Raw genomic sequence first — 20379 nt, 5'->3', positions numbered from 1 at the left:
TCGCGTTCTTCATCGTTCAGACTTTAGATAGGTACCCAGAAGTCGTTGTCGTCGTCGTATGGTCACGTCCAATCTTCTGTTCTGCAATATAAGCTCACTTATGGGTGTACGTTGTTTTGAAAAATTTGAATTTTTCACCTCCCATTCACTAAAGTTGTCACATCGGGTGAGAAAAAAATTCCTCATTTCCTTCCATCTGCAAAAAAAATGGTGCCCAATAATCCTCCAAGTTGAAAAAATTTAATTCTTCAGTATTCTTTGTTTCTGCGTTGGAATTTTTCTAAAAAAATAATAAATAATATCTAATATCATTTTCAAAAAAAAACAAAAAAAAACTGACCACATCCAAAAAATCACAAAAAATGAGAATAAATCAAAATTACCTATGGAAAATTTTTTGATAATAACCCCTTCGCTCGATAAAATAAACTCCTCTCAAAAAAATCAAAATTCGAAAAAATTCAATTTTCAATACCAAACATCAAAAAAAGTTTAAATTTATCCACTTGTCTTATTTTGACCTCTTTCTGGCGTATTTCATAAAATCCTTTTTTTTTTCAATTTTTTCGAATTTTGATTTTTTTTTTGGGATGAGTTCATTTCATTGAGTGAAAGGGTTTTTTTCAACTTTTTCAACACATACGTGAAAATGGGGGTCAAATGGGTTAACTTCACCGATCAAAACTTTTTTACATGTTTTAGATCAAAAAATCGCATTTTTTCACAAACTTTCAATTTTTTTAAATGGGCTTTCCGACATAATACCATCCCAATTTTTTAATATGTTGTTCAGCATGAAAAGTTGTCTATAATATATTTTTTTCAGAATTTTTAAAAGTCGGACCGATGTGAAAACTACATTTTGAAACTTTTCGAGCTAATTTTTTGTACGAAAAAAAGTGGCAACACTGATTTTTATGGTATCATCAAAAAGCCTTTTAAACTCCCTAACTATGGGAAAAAGTTCCATTTTGGTAGGTATCGCGGTTATCGAGTAATCCACTGCTGAAATGGATGATATTGTAGGTTCATTGAAAACTTTGACACCCCCTGGCTGCCTTTAAAAATGGGCTAAAGGACTGCGATTTGCGCCATTAATCATCACTTCAAAAAGTAATTCCACAAAAAAAATTTCAAAAAAATCGCCGACCCTTCTTACCTTTTCTGGGCCAAATTGACGTGGAATGACCCTTTATCAACATTTTCCTAAATAGTATCCTTTTCAAGGAGAAGAAAACTTTCTCCAGCCCTTCAAACCACATTGGCTCTCCAATAAGAAACTCCTCAAATTTGAAAAAAAATGAGAATAAATCAAAAAAAAAAAATTAAAAAATATCTCAATTCAACTTGATAATTATTTTACTAACCTTCTTTTCAAGAACTATAATTATTTTTTTATTGGACCCGCGAATGATATTGACTCTCTTGTACAGAGCACCCCAAATTTGGAAAAAATGAAAATTGCAGAATCCTTCTAAATAAGCACATTTTCAAGAAAAACCCTCCCTTGGTCCTTCAGATGATGTTGGTGCCCCTGCATGAAGCTTTCAAAGTTGAAAAATAGGTATCAAAAAAGATGTAAAATGGTCGTCTATACAGGTACAAAATTATTTGAAATTTTTTCATATCTCAGCAGAATATTTTTTGGGGGGGGGGGCGCTAATCCTCAAAAGTTGTACAACCATAATTTTTTGTACTCCCTCCTCAGATGCAATTTATCAAAATTCTTTGTTTCTGCGTCAGAATTTTTCTAAATAAGATTGGTTCCCGAATAAGAAGCTCCTCAAAAAAAAATCACAAAAAATGAGAATAAATCAAAATTAGGGAAAGTGCTTGAAATTATTCTATGTACAAAGTCCTTTTCAAGAACTACTTTTCATCGGACCCTCAAATGATATTGGCTCTCTTATTACGTAGTTCCCCAAATATGAAAAAAAATAAAAAAAATATTCCTACTTAGAAAATTCATGTCTGTAGACATTTTTTAAAAAAATTTCAATTGGTAAAATCTTTCTAAATTAAGCACAATTTAAAGAAAACCCCACCCTTGGTACTCCAGATGATGTTGGAGTACTCAAAGTTGAAAAATATCAAAAAAGATGTAGGTAAAATTGTTGTCTACAGGTACAACCTATTTGAAATTTTTTCATTACTGAGCAGAATACTGTTTTTTTGAGGGGGGGGGGGGGGAGAGAAGGACACTAATCCCCAAAAGCTGTACAACCATTACTCCCACCCCAAATGCAATTTATCAAAATAATCCCCTTTTCAAGAAATATTGGTTCCCAAAGAACGTGCCTCTCAAAGTTGAAAAAAATCACAAAAAATAAGAATACCTAAATCAAAATCCAGGAATTTTTTTTAAAATATATCATTTTCACATTATAATTATTCCACTACCCCCCCCCTCCCCCCGGTGGCGTAGCCAAGGGAGGCGAAGAGGGCCATAGCCCTCCTTGCGAGCGAAAATTTGAAAGAAAACATGCAAAAATGGACATTTTTTTTGTTATTCGGACCCATTTTTTCTGCCTTCATTTTCATGAAATCACCATATATTACGATAGGTTTCCAGAAAATTACCCCTCATTTTGATTTTTCATGCATAAAAATCTGGTTTTGCCCCCTCCTTGAGAAAATCATGACTACGCCACTGACTCCCCCCCACCGTTTTCAAAAAAATACTTTCATTAGACCCCAAAATATGGAAAAAAATTTAAAAATTATAGAGAATAAATTATTTATGTTTGTAGAAATTTTTTGAACATTTTTTAATGCGCAGAATCTTTCCAAAAAATGAGCACATTTTCAAAAAAAAAAACCTCCTTTGGTCCTCCAAATAATGTTGGTTCCTCTGTATAAAGCTCCTAAGGTTGAAAAACATCGAAAAAGATATAAAATTGATGTCTCCAGGTACAAATTATTTGAAAATTTTTCATCTGTGAGCAAAATAACTACTTCTAAACAGGTCTTTCTTCACCTCCTTTTTTTGGGAGAGGGGGAGAGAGGAGGGCACGCCATTTTTCGAAATTTGTACTTGAAAAACTGCAATTTTTTTGTGATTTTCTTTTTTTTACTATAATTATATTGTTTATAGCAACTAGAACTGGTTTTAATTTTGCACATGAAATTTGAAAAAATAGAAAAAATGTTGGCATAGTTACTTATTTTACACTTTTGCATAATTCAACACAACTTTTTGAAAATTGATGGAAAAATTTGGCATAATGAAATTATCTAATTTCTCAGTAGTTTTTAGCATAATTTAGCACTGATTTCACTTCAATCTGGCACAGAGAAGAATTTTTTGAACGCAACACTGCCCCCCCCCCATCCCAAACCACCAAAAAATTCATTTTCGCCTTGTTATTTTAAAAAGTCCTTTTTTTGTTCCAAAAGTCCTGTATTTTGCCAAACTTGTTTAATAAGGTTTTGTTGTTTTCTGCCTTTGCCCAAGTCAAAAAATTCCAATTTTTAGCAGAATAGTCGAGAAGAGTCCATATTTTTGGTGAAATTGTCGAAGGGGCCATTTTTTTGCCAAAAGGGTCCAACAATCCTGTTCTTGCGAAAATTGCCCAAAAAACAACTGATTTTGACAAAATTCTCAGAAAATTCTTGTTTTTTGGTAAAAATTCTCAGGAAGTAATTTTTTGATAAAGTAGTCAAATGAACGAAATCTTTGCCAAAATTGATCAGAAATTTTTGCTTTTTGGCCAAAACGTCCAAAAAGCATTGATTTTTGCCTGACCTGCCTAAAAAGTACTCTTTTTGTTTCAAAGTTCGCCAACTAAACTCCTGTTTCTTACAAAATTACTCTAGAAAAAAACTCCTTTGTTTTGTCAAACTTCATTCCTCCTCTCCCACCCACAAATTCTTCCATTTTTTTCAGTTTTTATGACAATTTTTCGATATTTTTGACATTTTCTTCATCTCTCAGATTTCTGTCAACTTGACTTTGTTCGATGTTTCATTTTCTTCATTGCAATTGGCAATTAACGGCGAAAGTGGTCAATTACTGAAATCAATTTTTTGGTCTCCCAAGCAATAATCTTGGCTAGTTCAACTTATTCAAAATTTTCGTACAATTAAACTTGAAAAATCAAAATAACTTATAACTATGAAAATTGGTTTTCCAACAGATCAAGTTGATTTTTGTAGAAACTTAGGAAGGGACCAAGTTCCACTTTTACAGCGTGTAGGAGGGGGGAGGAGGTCGAAAAAATCAAATACCCAGTGCTTTTCTGATAAAGATTAACCAAATCCAAGGATTACAATTTTTTTAAAATAAACTTGAAAATATTCATTTTTTTATTTTTTTTTTTAAGGAAGGGGACAAGTTCCACATTTTTATCGTGTTGAGTGAAGGATGAAAACCATTCAACAATATTTACAATGAAAATGGACCAAATTTAAAGATTAGAAGGTAAAAAAACGTAAAATTACAATTTTTCGTATTTCTTTCATGTACATTTTGAGAACAAGCAGGAGAGAGAGGGATTAATACACCGTACAAGGATAAATAAATTGATCCAATTTACACTACAAATAATACTCGTATTATACATGCTGAATTTGATAGGTACCTATATATTCTTTTCTGATCCTACCAACGTGGACTTGAGACTCATAAGCACGATTCGAGTAGGCTCGTTTTTCCACATTAAACGAGGTCTTGAATATTTTTCGTTCTGCTATGGCTAATTTAAATCTGCCTTGAACTTGCTGCGCCTGCCTATATAATGCCTGGCGAGGTACTCTGATGAAATTTACGCTAACCAGGAAATGACACTAATACTCGAGTAATTTTCGGACCGTTTTAATTAATACGCTTGGATTCGATAGCTCAAGTCAAGTCCGAGTACCTAAGCGAAACATCTTGGTCTTTTTTTTCTTTACTGTATTTAGTAATGCATTGGTAACTCTTCGTCGTCGTCGTCGTCGTCGCGGTCTTCCTCTTTTTTCAGTTTTGTTTATATATTCGCTGTGTCCATGTCCAATTTTTTCATTTCCCGAGTGAAGAATGTAAGAATGTGACGACTCGATTAAAACTATACCATGGCAGGATTTTTTGAAGACGATGAGACGATGAGGAAGAGTCGAGTGGTTTTTTGAAAAAAATAACCAACTTGTTTCGTAGTTGATATTGACTCAGGACTTAGAAAATTCGAGTCATTATTGTACTCGTTCGTCTCATTCAAGTACGAGAGTATTTCACCAGAATCATCCACGTATAGGTACACTCGTCATTTTTCTAGAAAATGCATTTCCATTCTTCGCGTATCCAAATGAGACAAAAACGATGGAGACGAAGGGTCGCTTGCTGTATTCTTCGACTGATCCATTCTATAAGCAGATTCTTCGAATTCTATTATCTTTTTGACAAATTAACTTGAGTTCTAAAAAAACAAATACGAATAGGTACACAGACAGGTAGCTGAAGAACGAGTCTCTCGAACGTAGTAAAGAAGGAGGAGAGGAGAAGGGAAGACATGAGGTAAATAGTCTACTTCCCAGGAAAAAGTAAACATTCCTAAAAACTGAAACAACTCACTAGAATTTTCATCATTTTCATCCATCACACGCCAATAATAAAATTTTATTTCAAATTAAGTTTATCCCACCAAAAAAGACCCATCGCGTAACGCCACGACATCCAAGTCGAGTGGTTGAGTACGAAATCCATATTTAAATTACGAGTATGGTAATCCGTTAATGAAATACGAATATCGTTATCCCATATCTAAAGTGAGTTCAGAGAGATAATATTCGAGTAAGTAATAAACACGATTAAATTTTTCGACATTCCGATCTTCACATCGCTACCCAACACGATTACCAGCCATAGCTGAGAACATACATTCACTCACGAGGGTAAAAAAAATTCTCCTTTATCGCTTTTGAAAAAGTATCTCGCAATTGCGGGATGATTCGTGGCAAATTTATGCACAATAATACGTATGTATGTACCTAAGGTCTTGCCACACACACACATATAACTCCTCACTCGTTCGCACTTCGCAGATCTTTTAATATATATTTTGCTTCGGTGTCGTAACGTTTATTCGCATGATTAATGAACTTGCGTAGCCTAATTTTAGAACTAATTCGTATACAATGTTCTAGTTTCCGCGTCATCTTGACAAATTTCGTATCGTACATACATATGTATGTAACGAAGTCGAAAAGAAAAAAAATTAAAAAAGTAACACGAAACGAATACACTCGACAAGTGTGTATGAGAATAATAAGAACGAGTGTCTCGTATTCTCTAATTTATTCGTTTGCAAACTAAACTTGCATAGGAGTTCATAGTGCGATTCCAATACCATACATTGTTGCTCTTCATCCCTACCCAAACGTTAGATCATAGTTTAATTGATATGAAAACTTACCAATAATGCTGCATTTTCATACATATTAAGTTCCTTCTTGATAGCGTAAATACGAGTATAACTATCTGTGCATAATAAAAATCAAAAAACAAATAAGTAATTCATATAGTACTATCAATTTACATATAATTCGTTCAATTGAGAATTCATATATGTATAGATAAAGAGTGTCCTTTATTACTTGGTATTTATTTCGATCAAGGTTACACTGAGAATAGAATTCAGATACCGAACGAACATTCTTCGAGAAAAAATTGGCCTCAAAATAGCGCAAAAAATCACCTGAAAAAAAAATAATCATTAAAATCTAGTCATTTTTATTCAATTTCACGCTTATTCGAGCATATCACGTTGATGAAAAAAATTAAACACGAAAATAGATAATTGCTCCCAAAGTACCTCCGCCTACTCATCTCATTCTTACAGTATGTAAACAACAAATTCAACCTAAATCCATATTAAAGGCCAAAAAAATAACAGAATCGAATTTAATATAACCTACAATCAAATCAAACGCCATCGAATCGTAAATGCATCGTATTATGAATGCCTAACAGTATAAGTTCATCGTCAAGCATCACGAAAGATGAACAAGATCAACGTATAACGATAATATAGATAATCATTCGGTTAAAAATTTAGCTTCGAATTTAACGCAGGTACAAATTGCATTAATTTATGAGAATTACCTACGATAAAGTACCATACAAGAAAGGTAGCGTGAACCGCAGTCCGCATGCTTATAGGTATGAATTACGATCGTATATCTCTCTATCTTGTTATGGGTATGATGAGTAAGCAGGTGATATGATATAATAGATAAACTGCATCCGATTGTATATAGCACGTTTGATCGTACATAAATACTTCACCTTTACACGTAGGTAAGGTAACAAGTTCAACGATGCGATATTCGCTTTTATTATTACCGCATTCGATATTCCTCCAAAGAATAGGAAGCGAACGATATCTGTTTCGAAAACGAATTGAATCGATGATTTGCCAAGTTCATCGTATAACCGCACTCCGCAGTATCATCGATATAGTAAAGATAAACCGCAATAATACGAACAACGGCGGAGGTATAAAATTAGCAATCTAACGCTAACAGGTGTTATTGACATTGAAACTAGCGTAGTATTTCACTGTATTGTATCTCAGTGCGATGAGTATTGTACTACGTGCATACTGCACCACCTTGCATTGCAACCGTAGCTATTCGTACACGGAATCATTGAATCAGTATTCCTAGATCAAGATCACACAATAATGCACCTCCATCTCTGCCTCTTCTACCTACCGTTAATGATGCTGATCGTCGATCGACAGATTACTTCGTTCGATAGCAACTGATAACGCGTGTACTTATTGACAGACAAGACAACACGCCGCAGATGAAATTTCCTGCAGGTAATCAGGTATATTAAATAAATCCATGTAAACAGGTTACACACGAGTTGGCTGTTGCCTGTTGGATGCTGGAATATTTATCGAACGTGTAAACGGAATGACAATGAAAGAGATAAATGACGAATGAAGGTATTATTACGTATAACTCTGATAACGGTACGTGAAGCAGAGAAGTAAAGTTCAACGAAATTTCACATATCGCCGACGACTAATTTAAAATTTTGCGTGAGTTCCAGACGCCTTCGATTCTGCGATGCTTTACCATGTACAGATGAACGCTGCGATATCCCGTCGAGTGCTTTTTCCTTCACTTACAATTGGATGATGAGGAGAAAGAGGGCTAAATTATACTTCTTATAGCTTTGTGAGGATAACGTACACATTATAGGTTCATACTACGTAGACGTACCTGAAATCATTAAACATTCAAAGCATTTCCGACAGCTTTTGATATAGTATAAATGATGGCGGTCCTTTTACACTTTTACTTACCTCTTTTTCTGCATAGTAACCTACAAAAGTGAGGGTGAATGGAACAAAAAACTTGCCAATGAATTAAAACGTCGGTAGTGTGTTATCAGCAGCAAGAACGAAATTCGATCATTTTTTCTTCAAGAATACAGAATCTCAATCTTGATGTTTCGTATAACTATTAAAATGATAAATTACATAATTAATTGGATTAAATACAATCATACATACATTATATGTAGGTACTAGGTAGTCTAACTCTAAATTTAGCTAGTGATGTATTGAACTTTATATGGAATATGGATGCGGTGTTGCCAAATCTCATTATTCAAAATTATAACGTTCGTTATTCAAATTATCTTATCATAATCATCTTTTTTCAATTAATTGATCAAAAAATTGAAATTAGAATAATATCATCAGACGAACGATGAATTCAGTATTCTACCTTTATTTAGTAATTATTTCTACCCACATAGTTCATAGTTTTCAAAATCCATACTTTGAAATGTTTTCATCTAAATTTCCAATAGACTAACTCATCAATGAACTTGGTCATCGAAAATTCGAAATTTAATCCATCATCTACCCTCCTACAGTCATCAACATAGATTTTCAATATTCTACACTCTTTCCTTACCTATAATTACTTCGTTGATTTAATTCAATCATTCAAGCATGCTACCAAAACCATTCCTAAATCTTTATCAAAGGTCCCAAAAAAATCTGTTCCCTGGTGGTGTTCAGAGTTGAAAATTGCTATCCAAGAAAGGAGAAAGGATAAGGAAAAGGTCTTCAAGAAAATTCAATAAATATCCTTCTACTGATAATCTCATAGACTTCAAGAAAAAACGAGAGAAAGGTGAATTGTATGGTTCAAGATTATCAGATGAAAAATCAAGTACTAAATTTTCAGTTTGGTTTTTGATTATTTGAAATAAAGCTTCAGTATGGGAACTTGTTGCTGAGACTTTGAAAAAAAAATTGAGCCATGGTGTTAGTTATGTTATCTAATGAGGTAATAATGACATTGTTGTGGAGAAGGTATGAAATTTCAGATGGGATATAGCAGCCTTTTATATTCATATTTTTGTCCACGTTTCTTTTATACTTACCTACTAGTACTGTGAGTAATATTCAACATGAATTTTATCCAAAGGTCTTTAAGAAAATTCAAAAAATATCCTTCTACTGATAATCTCATAGACCTCAAGAAAAAATTCGGCGTGTACTTGGTATATATTAGTGTTGGCCTGAGAATATTCTCAATGCGCATAATCTGAGAATATTCGCGAATATTCGCGAATATTCTCAAATGCTTGGAGAATATTCTCTCAAAAAAATAAAAATCATGACTTTTTTCAAAAAATTTAAAGATTTTTCTATAATTTTCACATTTTACAAGTTTGATTACTACTTTTCTTTATAAATTTCCAATTTTCCTTAATAATTTGAAACCTTTTCATGGAAAGTTTCCTATTATCTCTGAACTAAGCAATAATGTTCTAATTTTTTGAAAAGAATCTGCAGAATATGCGCAAGAAAATGCGCATATTCTTGCGCATGCGCAAGCAAAAAAAGAATATTCGCGAATTTGCCCAACACTAGTATATATATTGACATTGACTCTTCAAATTCCCTCAGTTCTTTTCAAAGTGGCTTTCAGAAAAAAAAATCTACTCTGGACCATATTTCAAGTCTTACACAAGAAACGTCGACCGTATATAATGGACGAATAATTCAAATGGCAGGAAATGACGCCCACATTTTGGATGCAGAATCCTGGAAACGTTCTGCACATGCGCCAAACATGATGCTTACGGTGCTGGCGGAGAGAGAGAAGAGAGAGACGGTTCCCTGGTTCAACCCACGTTCAACCAGTAAACCGTCTCTCTCTCCACCAGCACCGTAAGCGTCATGTTTGGCGCATGAGCAGAAGATTTCCAGGATTCTGCATCCAAAATCTAGGCTTCACATTTTGTCATTTTTTCACCGTTGAATTATTCGTCCATTATATACGGTCGACGACAAGAAATCAATTCAATACTGCCTTTCAAAATAAAGAATTTGTACTTTCAACTTTCAGTCTTCTTTGATCTTGAAAACGCTTTTGACAAAGCATGGAGATACAGAATAAGGGTAGAGGCACCAAATATGGACCACCTTTTTTAGAGGATTGCCACTTGAAAACTATAGGGGATAGAAACCTCCACAAAGGCTTAAAATGAAGTTCCATCCTTCAACTAACATACTGCAGGGGTGAAGGTCAACTTTAAGTACTGTCAAAACCCCTAATTTCGGACAGGGTACGTAATTTCGGACACTTGATGTTTTCGCCATTTTATTGATAAGAACTAAGGGTACAAGTAAAAGTGAACACTTCTTCTATTAGTTTAGATCACGGACAATCTCCCTGATGTAAGAATTTTCATTTTACGCTATTTCTTTGGTCATTAAAATGGACTTCACAAAGTGCTTCATATAAAGAGTGAGGAAAAAGTTATTCACGGCGTCTATCCAAATGCTTTCATAACCATGAAAATCGCTCTAAAATATTAAGAAGTCACTGGTAATTAAAAATAAAATTCATTCGTCAAATTTCACGTTTTGTTTCTAGTATTTAAATCCTAAAAACTGAAAAAGTCGCGAAACAGATCATTATTTCGGACACTTTGGATCACGCATTACTGAGTTTGGAAGGGTAACACTGATGCACTTGCAAATGTGTATTTTTCAGTGTTGCAAGAGTGGAGTAAGAGTAGGAGTAAGGAGTGCAAGGAGTGAGATTTTTTGAGGAGTATATGCTTGGAGTAGGAGCACTCCATGCTGTAGTGTGGAGCCATACTCCTATGCTGGAGTACTCCCACAGTTTCAAAAAGGAGTAGGAGTGGAGTTGGAGTGTTGCCAAATCAAAACTCCTTACTCCTCCTTTTTTTCCCAATTTTGTGACTAATTATATCAAAATGTTGCTGATACTCGCGTATTTTTAATTCGTTTATTTGTTTATTTTACTGTTTTTCTCATTCGTTATCACCAATGATACTATTTTATCAATTATTGATATACTTTTACCTTTAATTCATGGATATAAACAATCACTCAATATCTGTAGAGTCAAAATTCCTGAAAAATAATGAAAAATGATAGGAGTAAGGAGTGGAGTAGGAGTGGAGTAAGAGTGTTGACAGTTCCTTTGGAGTGAGTAAGGAGTGGAGTATAATGAGTAAATTCTAAAACTAGGAGTGGAGAGTGGAGTTTGGAGTATGATGAAAATGCTTGGAGTAAAAACCACTCCTCCGGAGTGCTGAAACCAGCACTCTTGCAACACTGGTATTTTTCGAGTTCAACGGTATTTTTTTCAAATGTTTTTAGTTTTGATGAAGAATTGCACTATTATTTCACTCATTTTCCTAAAAACCATACTGAAAAGTAAAAGATCTGAGCCGTAAAATCATCAACAAGGAGTTTGATAAGAAATTGTTCAATGTTACCAACTTATTTTTCTAACAAGAAAGTGTATAATGAGAGTGCTGAACATTTCCTTGAAAAATCTTTTTTTTCTACATTTCACATCATGATTTGAGCTGTTTTTGATTGGAGTCGTTTTTCAGGGGTAAATAATTTCTTTTTCAACTAAAATTTTCGAGTTCCGACGTTAAAGAAAAAGTGTCCGAAATTAGGGTACCTTGGATCTAATTTCGGACACTTTTCGAATTCAAATTAAACAAACAAAATCACGTAAAATTGATAAATTGATGCTCAAAAACTGTTCACAGGGTGACATTCTATGAGAATGTGAAGACAAACACCAAGTTGAATCGCTCGTTTTAAAGCCTTTTACGAAAAACGTGAAAAAGGTGTCCGAAATTAGGGGGTTTGACAGTATGTTTTTTTTTATTGTTGAGTGATGAGTGTCAGAATGGCAGTTTGAAATTTTGGATGTCTAATATGGACCACCTATAAAATTTTAAAATAAAAATACCTACTTTCACATTTTTCAAAAGGTCATATTTATTTGTATAAATGAACAAAAAAACATATTCTAAGCAGTTCAGGTTAATTTTGAATATTTTTTTTTATAAATTGTTGAATGACAAGTGTCAAAATGACAGTTCAAAATTTTGGACACCTAATATGGACCACCTAAAGAATTTCAAAATAAACATATTTTTACATTCCAAAACATTATATTTATTTGTAGAAATGAACAAAAAAAGTATTTCAAGTATTCCTTTTTTCAGCGGCTGCAAAAAATTCAATATCAGAGGTCTGGTGGTCCATCCATATTAGCACACCCCATAAAATTACTTTGCACCAAAAATTTCTGTACATACCCTCATTTTTAGCAAAAACTGATCACTCCAGCAGAAACTACTTCCTTTTTTGATACTATATTAAACATCAATGAGACAATGACATTTACAAAATTACACCACATATACCTATAGATACTTATATTTTAATAAAAATTGAAAAACACACAAACATTTTTTTTCAGTGTCTCAAACCAGTTTTTTGTAAATTTCTCAGTGAGTTTTGACTTTACAGTTGTAAATTTTTGTCTCATTTGTTTTTTTGGTGAAAAATACATCGGAATACATTTTTTTCCTGACAGATTGCGCTAATTAACGATGAGAATGGGCGCTGGTCCATACTGCAGACTGGTCCATAATTGGTGCCCTTACCCTTACTTCAAAAAATACATTCTATTGGAATTCGAGGGCATTTAGCTTATTTCATTCAAAACTTTTTATCAAATCGTACCTTATACTATTATTATACTCCTAATTGATGATATCTGTAGTATTATTCCCCAACCTCTTTCCTTAAGAATTTTTGCAGATGATAAAATAAACATTTCAATACGCTCAAATAACATCAAACTAGCCTCAAAAATGATCCAAAAAACTCTCATTTGTATTGAAAAATGGGCTGAATCAAATGGACTAACATTTTCTGAATCTCAAACTCACTGCATGCTTTTTACTAAAAGAAATAAAACTTACCCAGAACCTATTCTTGAATTCAAAGGACATCCTTTAGTTTTTAAACCAACTACCAAATTCCTATTCTTGAATTCAAAGGACATCCTTTAGTTTTTAAACCAACTACCAAATTCCTCAGACTTACTTTTGATAAAAAACATACTTGGACTCCTCATTTTCTCAGCATATAAAACCTGAACTCAGGGCCAGACCCAAGAGCAGGTGGCCCACCGTGATATATAACTTATTTTTACTGCAGAACTCACTGCCATAAAACATTGCTTAGTAGATATAATTTCCATTCAATCAGAAAACAAAAAATTCTTAATCCAAAGCAAATCTCCAAGTTCACTGCTATCCATTCAAAACATTTTTTCTGATCATCCCGTAATCCAAGACATCCATAAGTCCCTTTTGGAAAAAATGGTAAAAGATCACGTAACCTTAACCAAAAAAATTCCAGTATTTAAATCCGAGTAACCTCAACCAATAACCTTAACGACTTGACCTTTATTCCAAAATTTGATTACCTTAACTGTAACCTTAACCTCAAAAATTGCAGTTAAAAACCGGTTATAATTACAAATTTTTTTCTGCTTTTTTTCACCTTCTGGTTTTTGTAGAGTAGTTAGTAGTGTTTTGTTTTTGTTTTGTAACTTTGAAGTAATCATTGACGATTTTCACACCAATTTTGATGTTTTTTTGTACATTTTGTGCAGTTTTGCAATATTTTTAGATTAATTTGCAATGATTATCAATGATTAGGTTTTTTTCTTTTTTTCAATGTTTCGAGATATTTCATCAGATTTTGGTTGTTGTTGTTTCAATTTAATTTCAATGATATTTTGAGCAATTTTTCAAAGGTTTTCTCAATTTTGCCAATTACCTACTTGGCAAGAAAAATTTTTTTTCACATTTTTATCCAAAGAGTGAGATGATTTTGCAGCTTTATGGCAATAAATCAAGCCTTTTTTGGAAATTTTGACATCATTAGAGTGAGCATGTTTAGTGATTACTGGCAGAAAAGCGAAATTTCAACAATTTATAAATTTAAGCATAACACAGAGCTAATTTGAAAATTTTTGGAAAAATAGGAATTTTTTTATATCTTTTTGCAATTTTTTGGGGAAAAAAATTGAAACCTTGTGTAAAAGAGCAACATTTTTGACTTGACTTTTAGCAAAAAAGTGAAACTTTTTAGAAATTTTCAACAGAAAAGTGAGACTTTTTCGTGATTTTTCATATACCCTATTAGCCTTGAAAATTCCAAGTTTTCAAAAATCTAACTCCATAAAAAAACTGTAACTGTAACCCAAATTAATTAAACGAAAAAATTCCATCAAAAATCTGTAACCGTAACCGTAACTTTTATTCATCTATCAATTTTTACCAAAACTGTAACCAAAATTATCAACATGGGAAAAAAATGTAACCTTTAACCGTACCCGAATTTTTTTTCATTGAGGTTAGCATCCCTGACCAAAAGGAACAAAACCCACATATTGATTCAACCCCCCCCCCCCCTCCTTTACGGGTGTAATAATCTTGTAATTAATTATAAACACCCCAACAAAAAAAATAAAAATAAACTTACGTAACAAATCGAATTGATTAACCTTTAAGGGAACTTGAGGCTAACGGATCTACTCGATCTCGCTTCTCTTTCGAATAAAAATATATCTTATGGCTGTACACTGAACATCGTGCGAATGCGGTTTTTCTTTTTATCACCAGCTATTAAACGTGAAGTTACCGAAATGATACGTTGTTTTTTTCTCTTCGCGATACTGAAACAAAATTAGTGTCAGTGTCAATGAACATCATCGATGGCAGCTGTCTCTATACTCTTATTGTTTATATCGATTCCAGCATCACACAACTTTTCGGTTAAAATCAAGTTATAGAATCACTCTTTCAACGTAATAGAAATTGAAAACTAAACTTTAAAAAAAAATTAATTACTATAATTCGTTCGGTAACATGCCAAACGTTGGTAAAAACAGAAGATAATTTCACTCCAGTAATAAATCGAAGAGTTGAGCTAGGTATAATTTACTCTTGGAAGAACATAACGAGTAAATTTCCTCTATGGGGGAGATGTGGATTGAGAGATTGGGCACGATTTGTGTCGTGTAATCGTTCTTCAAACAGTTGCGTTTTCCTTGTTGAAAAAAAATCTTCATTTTTTGATAAACTTACACATTTTTAGCCTTGCTTGAGATGTTTAAGATGGGTAATCATTTTACATGTTCCATGTGTGTACAAGTCAGTACAAGTATTGGTACCTAAATCAGTAAAGCTTCGCCATATCAATGAAATAACTGGAGCGCTAATTAGTTAGGTGATTATAAAAATAAATATCGATAATTTAAATTATCATTTACTTAATTACGGTTTAGATAATAATAACTCTTAAAGTATGTAAATAGTGATATGGCTTCGATAATAACTACGCACGTTTTATGTACCTACCTCGAACAACATTTATCATATTAGCCACTCATTTCATACGCTTTTGTTCGTATACAAAGAAGAATACGAGTACAATGCACCAACTTCTTCGTAATATTCGACTCGATTTATACAGCAGGCGATTTAAAAGCATCAACAATAGTAAACAAAACATATTAACTTATTCGGGCACACGTTAATTCTCACAATTATGTCATACTTACTTCTTCTCTCTCGAGTACTCGTATAGTCGTAATTTGCGAATAGGCTTAATAGTTGCATTGAAAGTACTTCAAATGGAATTTGTTCTTGCTAGATGGAAAATGATTATATACATTACCAAGTTATATACGATGGCCTTCTTGACATTTTCAAGCGCAGAAATTCCGCGTAGACTCGAAGAAACATCACAACTTGAACGGAAGAGTTAGTAATAGGATGATTCGTAATGGCAAAGGTCAATATACATTCAGTATTAAACGATGGAGGAACTCTCTAAATGAAGAAATAATAGACTGCAGAAGATGTTCGAAAATGATGGCAGATCCTCTGGCTCATAGTCATAGGCTTGTCTATGGTAACGAGTGGAATTGAAGTTATATCTTGATGTCTTTTGGACGTCATCTGTTACATGAGTATTTTTTGCACAAAATTGTATTATAAATTGGTTTCAATTTTAAAATACTTACACAAAAAAGAATTTATATAATATTATCATTACTTACCTATTACCAGATACAAATCATCTGCAGAATACATTTTTCCACGTTTCTTTTCCATATTTGAATTAAAAAGTAAAATATTATTATTACGATTTAGTAGGTACAATTTCCTATTCCTATTCTTTTATTTCTCATCAAATTTAATTCGCAGTGTTGCCACAAAATATGACGTAAGAAGTAACGTTTAGAAAAACTAAACAAAGCCCATTCTTTTTCTTTTTATTCCAACGATAATAATTTTCAATCGGCGAATAATTGATGAAATATAAAATGAAAAAATGAAAAGAAACATCGAAATGAGTATTTATCAGAGGAAAAAATTCCATTAAGATGTTGAAGCAGGAAATCATCTCACGTGTAAGAATATTTTTCAAATATTTTCTGCTACATTGCCTCACTGCCACACTTATTTTAGACCTAAACTTTAATTTTATTTTTTATTATTATGTATTATTTTCACCACGGAATAATAATTTTCATTCTATTATACGAAATGTTTTTAGTATACCTAAATAGAGATACGACGAAAGAGACATACAACCGACGTTTTTCATCTCCAGGTATTCCCAAGAGTACGCATCATTTAATGACACAATTGCAGGAAATAGTTTTAACACTTTAAACTATCCTTGATAAACATTTATACGCTTTAATGAACTATTTAATTTGTTCGAAATTACCTACACACCGTGGTCGTATGCTGATAAATTCTGAAAAGAATTAGCTACCTATTCGTGTTATATCAACCGATTATAACAAGCTGAAGCTGCATTACCTACCTATAGTGATTGTTTTCAAATTTACTCGGTTCTATTTTCTTATTTTATTACGACGATGTAGGTATTACATAGATAGGTAGATACTGCTAATAATATTATTAAAATTAGGCATTCATAACTGTTCGTGTTTCAATGGCAAATAAGTAATAAAATTATATACGGTTAAAATTTAGAATATTCATCATACTTACCTAAGTACATATACTTAGGTTGATAATAACATTTTGTAGTAATATAGAATCGTTCATACGAGCTTCCATTTCAAGGAAAATTAATTATCGACCTTATCATTTTGGTAAAAAAATAAAAATAGAAAACAGTAAAAAATAAATTGATTTGGTCATGAATTTTGAGGCATAACATTACAGTACAAACTACGGTTACCTATTCTGGTCTGACTTTATATTTAGGTAAGTATTGAATTTAACACTAAAAAAACATAAATTTAAATTAGGAGAAGAGATGTGTGAGAGAGAAAAGAGTAAAACAAATGAAGCATGAATATACCTTCTGTATATCTCATTAATGGAGAGAAATAGCAGCAAATGCAGTTCGTCTTCAATCAATCAGTCTAAATTAATTGAACCTATGCAGCTTGTTTTTTTTCTTTAATTTGAGCATGTTTTTTTTCAAAACCAATCAAAGATATTACTCATTCGCGTGGATTAAAGAATAATTATTACAAAATTGGATCAATCTAAAGTACATACATATGACCACGAATATGATAAGATTAATCAGTTTTTTCGACAAAACTTAGCTTTCAACTGTTTTCAACGAAAAAATTTATTTTTCATAAAAAGAGGTACACGTATTTTCCCTTCTCTCTACAACTTTTCGGTAATGATCTTGAAACAATAAAAAAAAATGTTTTAAAAAAACGATGCATTTTCGAATATTTAATGGATTGAATATAAACTTTAAACAGAAATGTCGATCCAAGTAAAAAAAAAAATATCATTTACTATAACTCGAAGTAATTGTGGTGCTCGGAAGACTGATAAAAAAAAAGGTAAACACGACTGATAGCAACCTGAAGAAAATTTCAGCTAAATTATATCCAATTTCTCCTACGCGAATTTCCACTTCACTTCAGTCATTTCAACGAATGATGCTTGACTTGATTCGAATACCTACGTATAAGAATGAAATGTCCCCTGAACCCCAAACTGAATATAATTAAAGAAGTTTCAATATGTATGAAAGTTGCCGAATTAAACAAACTATAGGTAAGCCCTATCTTAACCCCTTCAATTTGCGATGTGCAAGGACAAAAAAGTGTTCAAACTAAAAATTTAGACGACTTTTCTACTGGAAAAAAGGTTTGTGGGAAAAGAAGGAGGGTGGTTCACTGATGAATCTGCATCAAAATGTCTAAAAATTTCCTGAAAAAAACATCTGTAAAAGTATTTTCAAATTTTAAAAAAATGGAAATTGTTCAAAGCAATTATAAAAGTTTTCAAACTTGCATGAAATTAGTTGAAAATAAAGTAACTTGAAACTTGTTAGAGCATTAATAAAAAATTATTAAACCAATAAAAATTAAACAAAATCATCAAACTTTTTTCAGTTTTTAACCTGTTAGAAAGTCAAACTGTTCGCAACTTCTTGAAAGTTTGATTTTTTCAACTCTGCAATTTGTTCGAGAGTTGTTATTTTTTTTATGCCTTGTTGACATTTTTTGAAGATGGATTTTTCTGTGTTCTACTTTTTTTTCACATTGTTGAAAGTTGTACTCAAATTTGTGAACGCTGAACCCAACCTTTTGAATGTTGAACTCGACCCTTTTGAAGTTTGAACAACTTTTTGTAAACTTTCAACTTCTCAATTAATAAACCAAGCCAAAAGTTTTTGATGGCTTGACATTTTTGAAAGTTGTTTTATCTGAGTTGAACTTTACATTTTGAGAGTTTAACAATTTTTTGAATGTTGAAACTCAGTTTTCTGAACGTTGAACTCAATGTTTTGATAGTTGAGCACAACTTTCCAATAGTTGAACTCAACTTTTTGACAGCCAAATTGAAGTGTTTAAATATTGAACTCAAATTCTTGAAAATTAAACTCCTCTTCTTGAAAATTGAACTCAATGTTTTGAAAGTTAAACTCAACATTTTGAAATGCGGATTCAACTTTTTGAAAACTGAACACAAGTTTTTCAAAATTCAAGCTCAATTTTACAAAAGTTGAACTGAACTATTTGAGAGTTGAACTGAATTTTTTGAGGGTTGAACTGAACTTTTTTAAAAGTTGAACTCAACGTTTTGGAAGATGAACTCAACTTTTTGGGGTGGAACTCAACATTTTGGAAGTTGAATTCAACTTTTTGGAAGTTGAACTCAACTTTTTGGAATTTGAACTCAACTTTTTGGAAGTTGAACTCAACTTTTTGAAATGTCAACTCAACTTTTTGAAAACAGGACACAAGTTTTACAAAATTGAAGTCAACTATCTGACAGCTGAACTCGACCTTTTAAAATTTGAGCTTGATATTTTGAAAGTTGAACTGAATCTTTTGAGGGTAAAACTAAACTTTTAGAGGGTTGAACTAAACTTTTTGAGGGTGGAACTAAACTTTTTGAAAGTTGAACTCAACTCTTGAAAGTTGAACTCAAGTTTTTGACTGTTGAACTCAACTTTTTGGAAGTTGAATTCATCCTTTTAACAGTTGAACAAACCATTTCAAAAGTTGAACTCAACTTTTTGGAAGTTGAACTCAACTTTTTGAAAGTTGAACTCAACATTTTGGAAGTTGAACTCAACTTTTCGAAAGTTGAATCCACTTTTTTAAAAGTTAAACTCAACATTTTGAAAGTTGAACGCAACGTTTTGAAAGTTGAACGCAACGTTTTGAAAGTTGAACTCGACATTTTGAAAGTTGAACTTGACATTTTGACAGTTGAACTCAACTTTTTGGAAGTTGAATCCATTTTTTTAAAAGTTAAACTCAACATTTTGAAAGTTAGACTCGACATTTCAAAAGTTGAACCTGACTGAGTTGACTTTTTGAAAGTTAAACTCAACATTTTGAAAGTTGAACTCGACCTTTTGAAAGTTGAACTGGACCTTTTGAAAGTTGTACTTGACTTTTGAAAGTTGAACTCAACCTCTTGGAAGTTGAACTTGACCTTTTGAAAACTGAACACAAGTTTTTCAAAATTGAAGTCAACTATCT

The 20379-nt window shown here is 32.4% G+C and overlaps 1 protein-coding gene and 1 long non-coding RNA gene across 2 annotated transcripts in view; one reads left to right on the top strand and one right to left on the bottom strand.

The window, feature by feature from the left end:
* LOC135848941 (extracellular serine/threonine protein CG31145) overlaps positions 1-20379 on the top strand; it is a 107416-nt gene that overhangs the window by 47772 nt on the left and 39265 nt on the right. The gene's annotated exons all lie outside the window — the stretch shown is intronic.
* Positions 6390-8203, bottom strand: LOC135848942 (uncharacterized). The gene is made up of 3 exons (XR_010559463.1): positions 7690-8203; positions 6571-6671; positions 6390-6454 (listed from the first exon to the last, which is right to left on the bottom strand). It is a non-coding gene; the product is annotated as an uncharacterized LOC135848942 (long non-coding RNA).

Source organism: Planococcus citri, chromosome 5 (genome assembly GCF_950023065.1).
Source record: "Planococcus citri chromosome 5, ihPlaCitr1.1, whole genome shotgun sequence".
Classification (NCBI taxonomy): Eukaryota; Metazoa; Arthropoda; class Insecta; order Hemiptera; family Pseudococcidae; genus Planococcus; species Planococcus citri.
This window is presented reverse-complemented; position numbering and strand designations above follow the sequence as displayed.